We start from the raw sequence: 11,797 nt of genomic DNA, 5'->3' as shown, positions 1-11,797 counted from the left end.
TGTACCTGAGGAAATTAGAAGGTACCGATGCGATTAATAAAATATGTAAACAGTCCACGCTGAATGTTAAAGGACATATCTATAGCTAATAATTCGAAGCGTAGCGCGACGGAGTTAGATGCGCTGTGACGCCACAGATTGCATGACCTACCCGACCAATTAGAATTGTTCCCGCCATAAAGTAACGGTTAAATCGCGAATTTAAATATTTCAAATGTATCGCCGACCCCTTTTTAACACTACAGATAGCTGTATCAAAATTGTCATAATCATTATAGTATTGCGTAAGTTTTTGGTGTTTTTTTACAGTAATTGCTTGTTTTATATAGATTAGTATTTTGTTTGTATGCTTTTACATTTGAATGCTATAATACATAATATTTTGCATATCGATATATGCAAAATATTATGTATTATTATTAATTAGATTAATATTAAGTATATGTAAATAGATTTACGACACCGCCTAGAATCATAAAATCTAAGTTATGAATCACATTAAACCTTAGAATCTTTATGTGTTGTTGTGTTTGATTTTACGAAAGTAAATATTAAAAAAAATTACCGGATTTTATTCATTTACAGCGAGCGTAGACACGAGGAGGCAGGTCCACGTGACCACGCTCCTCGTAAAGCGTTCGAAATATTGGGTTGAATAATAAATCGCGTTCAAAATCCGCTAAATTTTTTTTAATTCCTTAGAGACTTTCTTAGAGCTAATTTTTATTAATATGTGTAGGTATCTACCTATCTTTGTTATCTAACAACAGTTCAATAATATAATATCACTTTTTACTATTAAATCAATAATTATGTTATAATAAAACCTTTCCTCTATTAGAATAATTAGAAATTTTTCATCGAAACTGATGTAACAAGAAAATTTGATTCATTTTAAAATTTATTAGTTCGCTAACTCCTTCGATAGCTTGATTTAATCAGATTCCCTGTTACCTTGAAATCTGTAATAATAAAGATGCCTGTAAGATAAATTTTCCATCACAAAGTCTATGGAATTTGCCTTTAGATGTGGGTGCACTTATTTTTCCTATCTTGGGCGTATATTAATTGGATTTATTTGTATTTTGTACAAACAACTCTGATTTTTTCAATGTAATCAACGAAATCGGGAGATTGTTTACGATGTTTATTTTCGTCTAAAAATAAATAATTATATCGAATCAAACTGTCATTAATTAATGTAAAAAATCTTCTTATTTTATCTTTGGCGATAGAAGATTTTTTTAACTTCCTTTCATCCATACTATCCATACTAATATTATTATTTTTTTTTATGTATATATAGGTCGGCAAACAAGCTTGCGCGTCATCGTACAGAAAGCTGAGATGATTGGCGCCGCCCATGAACAACCACAGACTTAATATTATAAATGTGAAAGTAGCTTTGTCTGTCTGTCACGCCTAAACTACTGAACCAATTTTCATGAAATTTGGTATGGAGATATTTTGATACCCGAGAAAGGACATGCGGGTTTTTCTTTAACTGCGCGGGCGAAGCCGCGGGCGGAAACCTAGTATTTTATAAATCTAACATAGCAATTCTAATCTCTGTTCATTACAAATTAGTCAATAGCTTTCTAGATTTTTGTTTCTAGTTCCTTGTCCTTTTCACTACATAGTATAAAACAAAAGCGCTTTCTCTGCCCCTATGTCTTGTATGCTTAAATCTTTAAAACCACACAACGGATTTTGATGCGGTTCTTTTAATAGATAGAGTGATTAAATAGGATGGTTTTAGTATATAAATATTTTATATCTATAAGGTTTTAGACAAAGCGGGCGAAGGCGCGGGTGGAAGGCCTTTATCCTGTCCGTATATGTAAAACAATGTTACGTATTGCATTTCACCATCATGTTCATGTTACAATGTTCAGTATTTCATACTTGTCATTCTAGACTGAGATTTCCGAGAGTTTTATAAAATGGAGGAACGGCTATCATTTATCGATATAGGTACATTGTTATACAAATATCCAGTTTTTCATTTTCCCAACGTCCTCCAAATTAATAGTAAAAAAAATGCGAATTAGACTATAATTAATTAATTAGTGACTCTATCGGGAACTCGTAAAATCGGCCCAATTAAAATGTTGTGTTTTATTAGAAACTAGCGGTCCGCCCTTGCTATCGCCCGTGGTACATATTTACCTTTTCTCTACATAAGAACCATCCTCGTACTTCAAGGAATATAATAAAAAAAGAATTATCGAAATCGGTCCACCCGTTCTCGAGTTATGCGCTTACCAACACATTTTGCGATTCATTTTTATATATAAGAAGATTAGGTATCATTAATAATACTAAACATAACGACTAACATTTTCACGATAGAAATAGAACATGTGCTATTTTGATTCCCTCTTTGTCATTAAATTTGCATGCGTAAAATGAATCGACCAACCCTAAGGCCTACTTTACCTGTTATCAAAGGGGTGAGACAGGCAGTGCTTTAGACGCGTAGGATACCTGTTAACTAAATTAGTATGTCGTAACAGGTCGTAACATTATAAAAAAGTTTTTGTACCGCCGCGTAAATCTGATATTGACTTTTCAGTGTTTACCTTATTTTTGTAAGCTTAGAGCTTTTATACTGTTTATGTATTACTAGAGGTCCGCCCCGGCTTCGCCCGTGGTACATATTTCGCAATAAAAGGTAGCCTATGTCCTTTCTCGGGTATCAAAATATCTCCATACCAAATTTCATGCAAATTGGTTCAGTAGTTTAGGCGTGATTGAGTAACAGACAGACAGACAGACAGAGTTACTTTCGCATTTATAATATTAAGTATGGATTTTCGTGGAATCAGTTTATATGTAACAAACGTAGATGTTTTGGGAATATCCAATAACTAAAATAATACCACAGTTGACAGATAAACCTTGGATACCTTGATACTCCTCTCTCTATAAATTTGTATAGAAGAAATAGATTTTTTTAATACGCTTTGATTAGCTTGACCTTTATGTAAGTCTCTGTTTGTATGTTAGTCTCCTGAATCGATTTTGAATCACTTTAAGCGGACAGATTTAATTAGAATTCTGTAGAGATAAACTACGATAACATGGCGCGCCCCTCCAAATTACTGTTTCAATGTGTGTAGTGAAATACAAATATTTAAATATTATATTATTATTATTTATAATGTTAAATTATTATTTATAATACTTAATATAATAATTAAATTATTAATTTTTATTATTATATTATATTATTATATTATTTATTATGAATTTCACAAATACTTTCAAACGTTTTGAATTTTGGAGGGGCGCGCCATGTTATCGTAGTTTATCTCTACACTTATCAAGGATATGTGACAATACAATTATAATTTCATGAGTTCTTATTAAAAAAATTCTTTATTGGACCTTTTTTTGTACTATTTCAGATATTAAAGCGTGGTTTAATTTTTTTTTTCAGGTATTCTCATAAAACGTGTGCTAGATATATGGAAGGAGCCAAAAAACTAGATGACCTGCGAAAGGATACTGGGCTGGAATGTGATTATTTGTCTCTTTGGTAAGTGATAGATTATATTATTATACTAAAAACATTATTTGACTCTATCCACGCTATTATTCTATAACATACATATCTTCTTCTTTATATATAAAAATGAATCGCAAAATGTGTTGGTAAGCGCATAACTCGAGAACGGCTGAACCGATTTCGATAATTCTTTTTTTTATTATATTCCTTGAAGTACGAGGATGGTTTTTATGTAGAGAAAACGTAAATATGTACCACGGGCGAACCCGGGGCGGACCGCTAGTTGATTATAGTTATATCTCGCTTTTTTAATAGTTATTAGTTGAAGTTACAATACGGTAAGGTAAGTTGATTATTATAACATTTTTTTATAGAATATGGGTTATTAAACTGTCTGTCTTTAATCTATTAAATTAGATTTATAGATTAAAGACAGACAGATATACCTATATTATACCTATTTTATATTAGATTCTGAATAGTGATTATTTGATATTTTCGTGGCTTCGCCCGGGTAAATAAGAAAAATAAAACCAGTGTTTGTGCCCTGTGTGGAGTAATGTAGCGATCATCTAAATTGATCCAGTAGTTTCAGAGGTTATATTTTTAATATCAGGTATTCGCAACCAAATAAAATTTATCAACTGAACAATCTTTAAACCAATCCAACCATAATGTATTTCTATAAATATATGTTATTATTATGTAGGTACATACTAGTATAGAATATATTTATTCAGAAATTTGTAAGAAACCAACCAAACATAATAAGCTACGTTATACAACAGAATACACACTTAAACAAAATGTATATAAAAAAATTAAATCTTCACGTTTTAAACTCAAAAACAAACGCTAAATATATCATTTGAAAAGTCGCCGTACTTTTAAAGACATTTGTACTTCTTCACTTATTTAGAAAAGTTTTACATTCAGTACAAACAACAATGTTTAACTTATTGCAAGAAATCTTAACAAAATAAATTCATTATACCGAAAATAAAGGGTGACTGATGAAAAAAATTGTACGTTATGTTTTTGTTTCGTCATTTCCCATTGTTTGAGGTGATTCTTTACAAATGTTCCAAGACGTGGTTTCGAACACGCGTATTTTTCAAGGCGCTCCTGATAAACGTTTCGTAAATTTAAAAAGTTATGGAAAGCAAGGGGGCCGAGACAAATGGAATAAAAGCTAAGAACTAGAATCCGCTATCGATACAAATTGACATAAGCTTATGACGTTTTGGTAAGATTCGGTCACAATATAACAAGTACCAAAGATTAGCTCCAAAACAAGTACCAACACATGTCACATGCAAAAATTTCCAGAGTTGAAATCTCATCAAAATCATCTGTCAAAGTTCTAGGTTCATCATTTTATGTATTGTATCCATTTTATTTCAATAAAAGCGTGTTAAAAAGTACAGTCGATAAGAACTTCCACCACCCGCGGACGAACTCGTAGGCAAAATTAAGAATTCTATAACTCATGTGTTATTCTGATCTATATTACTGTAAAGTTTCGTCCAAATCCATCCAGTATTTTTCCATCCATCCAGTATCCTCGTGAAAGAGTAACTAACATACTTGTATAACTATATTCATTCATCCCCACAATCTTTCCAAATATACCTATATATTATATATATATTTCATACTATTCGCTGATCGTAATTACAAGGAAAACATATATTTTATAAGTGCAATCTGAAATGCATAAATGCCCCCGTACCACCATGAAATCTTATTTCTAATGTGAAAAAAGGACATCGCTATATGTTGTTTAGGGCCATCATTTTATCACACTGGAAATAATACTGCTTTAAGGCATCATGGTAACCCCCATGAACTTCAATGTCGAACGAGGCACGTGTTACTTCACCCATTGAGCCCCGAACGGCCCGATCGGTCTACGACACAATAGATTTTCTATTGTGTCTGTGATTCCGGGGCCTGAGTTATTAAGAGCAATCAAGATAATATAAATTACAAGAAACTGTAAATAAAATCGAGAAGAAGAGAGGAAATTTCAATGTTAATGAATCTAGAATATTTCCTAGGAACCTAGGTTATTTCAATATGCAATGATATCAGCATGAGGTTAATTCCAATGAATTCTGCAAATCAGTACCTGTTACATTGCAACAAGTCTTAATAAATTCACTTGAAAAGCAATCAATTACTTGTATTCAATAAAATAAAAATCAGTTCAACATTTTTCTTTCTTGATGAAGAACTATTATTAATTCTTGTTTATTTTGATGAAATATTATCACATTAATTATTGAAAAACCTAATCATTATGTAATCCCATTAAGAATAAATAATTACAGACATTTAGGTAACACATGATTAAATAACTTACAAAAACATAACTTTATTCTTCACTAAACAATATCACTAAAATATATATAATTAGTTTTAACAAAAATCTAAACCACCTTAAAATTGTAAGAACTACACCAATTTTAAATGAAATTACACATTTAGGAGGCACCAGTTTTCAATAAAAAAAAAGAATTATCAAAATCCGTTCAAACGGTCGATTAAGTACTGAGATAAAAAATCCAAAAAAAAATACAGTCCAATTATGAAACTCCTTTTTATCATTTAAGTCTCAAAATAGAAATATACTCATATAGTATCTATTGTTATAAAATCGTTTACTGTATTTATTATTACACAAAACTAAAAAAATACAGTTATAATAACATATTTATTCCCAAATATTGCATACAAATAATTTTCGGATGACCACTATTGGATTAAATACAGTTAATTAAATGAATCTGGCATTTGGCTTCATTGTTTTGTCGTTGCAGTTATTTTATCAGATAATCAAATGGATATGGTCTACATTCATTAGCCAGGATAATTGAATTCGCTTCAATGTTTAGCAAACTATCACCTACCGTCAGGTGATAAATAGGATTGGCACGTACCGTTGCAGTCAAATCCAATAAAGCTTTATCCATGAAAACCCCGTTTAAAAATATTTTACAGCGCAAAGGGTTCCGCGAAACACAGTGCAGGCATAATTTCCCAGCTTAGTTCCCAGAAATTTCGTCCCCCTAACGCGTTTTCATCCCTATATGAGTTTTATATTATATTACTGTACATTGCTGCAGTATATGTTACGCTCCGTTCCAAGCCATTGTTTGAGCGAGCAATGTACACGGAGCAATCTTTTGTATCGAGTTTCTCGGGCCGATTACAGAGTTGCAGGTGATGTTCTCCCGCATCCCTCTGCTATTTTAGTATGCATCGAGGCGTGAACTGGAGCAGTCGGGTTTAAGCTCTTGTGATACTTAGTGTATGTAACCCGTCTGAGACTAAGTCCAGATAATAAATTCGTCGCGTTTAAAAATTTTAAAATATCCTAATCTTTTACAACTTTTCCTCCCCTTTTCACCAATATAATTTTTATTTGCGAATTCTTTTTAGTTATTTTTTTAAATTAATTTCAAATATTTATTTATTTTATTTTCACTTTAAAAAATTAAATACAACCAAACAAAATATAAAATAAATGATAAGTTAGTTCGAGAGTTCCAGCAAGGTAAGTTTTGTTTTGATGCAACAGGTGTCGGTCGAGTTGGGGAAAATAGGCAGACAACGAACGGGCGATTATATTTCATTTATTTTTCTAGGTAAGGCTGAAAGCAAAATTCGACATCTTCATGAAAAAATTAAATTAATAAATTAAGCTTTCCAGATAGCTGAGCTTCGATGTATCATTTAAATTGTTATTAATCATATTTATTAATTACGAATTGACATTGTATTTAATCTTGTGGTTCTAAAATGCTACATTTTTTCACGGATTCTCATAACTAAAATAAAGCTTAGCGATTTTTAAAACTAAATATTTAATTTATATTTTTGTAAAGCGCCTCGGCGGTAGCACCCTTATTTTATATTGAAACAAAACATTTTGCACAAAGAAAGTTTTCCATTATTTTTTAATAGAAAGAAAACATTATTCAAAGATGTTCAAAATTTGCTTGCCACGCCGGGAATCGAACTGACTAAAATCTGTTAAACTACACCCTGTGATTTTATTATCAATGCGATTTATATTGCGATATAACAAAAATGCTTTATTACTATGCTTACGAATGAATTGCCATAATTGCACTCTTGAGAATCGTATTTTTTTTAAATTAATGGTCTTCTAAACGGAACTTAAACTAATTACAACAACCAGATTTAGGCAAGTTAAAATTCTTCTTGAATCAAAAACATCATGTTCTTAAGTTTATGAGAATATTAATTATAATAAATAACAAAATAATTAAGTAACAAACCAAAAAATATAAATTCTCTTTGAAAACTTTTGCGAAATACTTTAAACGCTCGGACTTGTTGCGCATTTATAGCGTAGCCCATTACTTGTGCGCTCTTATCGCATAGCGCATAGCTTTTGTGCACTAATCGCGTAGTGCATCACTTGTGCGCTCTTATAGTGTAGTGTAGCGCATCATTTGTGCGCTCTTATGGCGTAGCGTAATATTTTGTGCTCTTATCGCGTAGAACATCGCTTGTGAGCACATACGCCTTTAGTACACCTACGCATTCGTATGCGACAGCGAATCTCTGCGGAACTACTGCGTAGCGAAATATCTGCGGAACGTTAGTACGCAGCAATGTTTTCGCAACTTTTTCGCAATGATAAGCCATTGTAATTTTCTCCATGCTACCTCTTTTTTGTACGTATTTTTATAATCTGCGTGTCCAATTGCGTATAATACGGGATAATCTCGAATAGAATGCAAAAATAATTCTGTATTTTCGGCAGCCAAGGTGCGAAAATCTGTCCTCACCGACAGATCGCACCTTGCGAAAATCTGTCCTCACCGACAGATCGCGAGCTGACGCATTGCGATGCGAAACATCACTAGCGGGACGTATGCGTCTGCGTAATGGCCATTTCGCAGTTCCTTGCGAAACAATACTGACAAGGACGCAACTATTTCATCTATCTATGTGCTAGAGTGAGAAAATCGTATGTTATCGTATGGAAAATCCTGCCACACTACTGACTGATTTTTCGTTGATTCGCTGCCGCACGCGAATGCGTCGGTGTACTAAAGGCGTTATGGTGTAGCGCATCCCTTGTGCACTCTAATTGCGCAGCGCATAACTTGTGCGCATTAATTTTCTTTTATTTTTTATTTGTATAAAAGAATATACCAGTCATGCATGGCTTAAATATAAAAAAAAAGTTTTAATATTACCACACATACCATGTTCAAAAAAAACAACATACAAAACAACAATGCTTCACGCAAAAGAACTACATATTATAGTTAATATGAAAAATAAAGCCCACATTTCATTAGTAAATAAAAAAAATATCGTGTAGCGCATCCCTTGTGCGCATTTATAGCGTAGCGTAATATTTTGCACTCTTATAGCGTAGCGCATACTTGTGCGCATTTATGGCGTAGCGCATCACTTGTGCGCTTTTATTATTAAACTTGACGAATTAGCGATTTTATTTGCTTGTGCATATGTCGTGGCCATATCGTAGATTTGCTCATTTCATGAAATGTTTGATCATTTCACGCAATGGTCGCATTTCATGAAATGGCCAACATAGTTTGATCAGATCGTTAAATCGTCAACGTTTCACGATTTGGTCATCCACATTTGGCCAGAGCGTATAAAATATAGAGAGTCCATAAAACATTAAAAAATTCAGCATATTTTAAGAACTTGTTCATTGTCATTTAAGTTAGGGCTGCGGCCGCGGTGGCGGACGCGGCACGACACATATACTTCTAACGTAGCACATATTTTTTGCACTATTCTGTGCATTACGTGTACAATCCTGCCTGTGCAGTTATAATTGTGTATTGGCGGTGATAATTGCGAATACTAATTTATATAGAAGTGTATTGCTTATGCAAATAAATTCATGTTTTTAATACGAAGCTCGCCACCGAATTTAGTTTACTTGTGAGATCTTAAAAAAAAACTTTGACCCTTATTTTGCTTACCTACATTGTTATTCGCTTATTTTTATGTCATGATAATTTCCGTTTGTATTAACATAAAAGAATATCTACTTACAATAAAATAATATTTGACATTCACAACAAGCAACAGTTATAATAATAAGCATAACGTAAAACTGATTATAAAATCCGCCGTGACCAAGTAATAGTAGCAACAATTATTCACCAATTCCTTGCTCATAAGTACAATTTCATTAAGAATAGATCCATACTATAAATAAGTACCTGAAATCGCAGGAAACATCGTAGTATCATAAAATATACGAGAATAGGACAATTCTAACGGATGAAACAATTCATTACAATAGCCCGGATATCACTTTGCACGATAAATATCAATAAACCTTTTTAGATATTTTTTCCTTCCTTTCCTCTTTAGATAAAGATTCCTTTTTAGATAAAGTTATATCTATATAAATTAAAAAGCATTTGAATGCCATAAAACCAAAAATATCAATTTCAACAAAGTTATATCTAATTCAGACAATATACAAGGCTATATACCTATTGAGAAAAAACGAAGAAAGTACCATGCCATAGAAATCAAATCACAATGAAAGATGTAAACAGTCCACATAGTTTTGATAGTTATTTCAGCCACCAGTATAATTATTAAAACTCTTATTCAGAATTTAAATAAATCTTAAGCAAAATAAAAATAATGGCGTAGGGATGTGACGACCCCATCGCCCACGATTGGGATATCTACGTTATTATAGATATCCCAACCGTGCAATCAGTCGCACCCGCAAGGCACCTTGTGGCGAGGTGACGGAGAGTAGCGACCCAGCGGCATAACCGAATGCTCCCGGGGAGATCTCTATCCTCATCTCCGGACTGTCTAGGTGGCAGTTCGGAGAGAACAATTACGAGGTTTAGGCTCCCCCACCTCTGGCTTGCCTTTTTGGCCGTCCAGAGTGGAGCCGCTAGAGCTATATCACAGTAATAATATCTACAGTATTGTGACTCGGTGGTGTCCTTAAAAAAAAGTACCTACAGCCGCGCGGCACGCAGACACGGTAGGGCTGCCCGCCCGTAGTATTTTAACTACATCTACATGACGTCATAGCACCTGCTTGTCAAAGTGGCATTCGCGAAGCTGTTGGGTACCGATCACAGTGCCGAGCTTTGCGCTCCACACGTGTGAAGACGGACTACTGTAGATATTATTACCGTGGCTCTCGGGGGTGGAAGTGTCATGGCGTAATAGCGGGGAAATCTTCTCCGGGCCTGCGGGCCCGCGTCCGGTGAAACCGGTGCCGCACTTCTCTACACCCTTACCCGTTCAGCTGGTGTCGCCCACTTGTTGCATTTTTGTAAATCATTTGGGAGCCCACCAAACGAACTGGGGAGTCACCGTTTGCCACTATTTTTCAATTTTATTAAGTTGAAAAGGCAGATGTTAACCAAATTTTAATTTTCTATGCATTAATTATTGTTAGGTATTTTTCGTAATATGTTTGGTTTGAAATATGTAGTTCAGATGTACAGTTTGGCATCAAATGATTATTAATTATTTCTAATGATACATAAAAATAAATTATCATGTCCTAAAATCAATGCGTAATCGACATTTTTAACTATTGATCGATAATTTATGTATCTCTTGTTTAAAAACTTTACAAATTTTAAACTTAAATCTTCCATTTGAACCGTTTTATCAATTAAAAAAACTACATCAATTCCGTTGCGTTGCGTAGTTTAAAAGATACATACATGATACAAGGGACGAATAGACGCGGGAAGTGATATTTTTTTATTTTTAATATTATTAAGCACACACGCTCTCTTTTTTGATACTTAGCCAAGCTTAATTCAAAATTGATTGCGGCGCCATTTTGAAAAATGGTTTCACACTTTGTATTGTTACTAACTTTGTATTTGCACACGTTTGCACCATCTTTTTTCGTCCACGCTAACATTTTATAAATATATCTATTTCAAAACATTTATAATTATTGTCCTGCTACTTATAACAATTATTCTGCAACTTATATTTCTGACTTCTGTTATCCTAGAGTCAAGACAGACCATCGAGTAGGCGCGTTAATTGAGATGTAGGTGACAGATTTATGTTTCTAAGACTGTGCACTTCACCTCAATGAGCGCTCCTGCTCACACGCTACGTGTATCTGTCTACGGACTAACAAGCGAGGTTCGGGGTGGCTATAGGGGAGGTTGGAGGCCACTATGGAGGACATCCTCCATGTGAAACCGTTTATTCAGGATAGCGACCGCGGTATAAGGGTGATGATCCCACAAACTT

Source organism: Colias eurytheme, chromosome 1 (assembly GCF_061535395.1).
Source record: "Colias eurytheme isolate Ceu_HAF_F1 chromosome 1, ilColEury1 Martin Lab GWU primary, whole genome shotgun sequence".
In the NCBI taxonomy this organism is placed as follows: Eukaryota; Metazoa; Arthropoda; class Insecta; order Lepidoptera; family Pieridae; genus Colias; species Colias eurytheme.
This window is presented reverse-complemented; position numbering follows the sequence as displayed.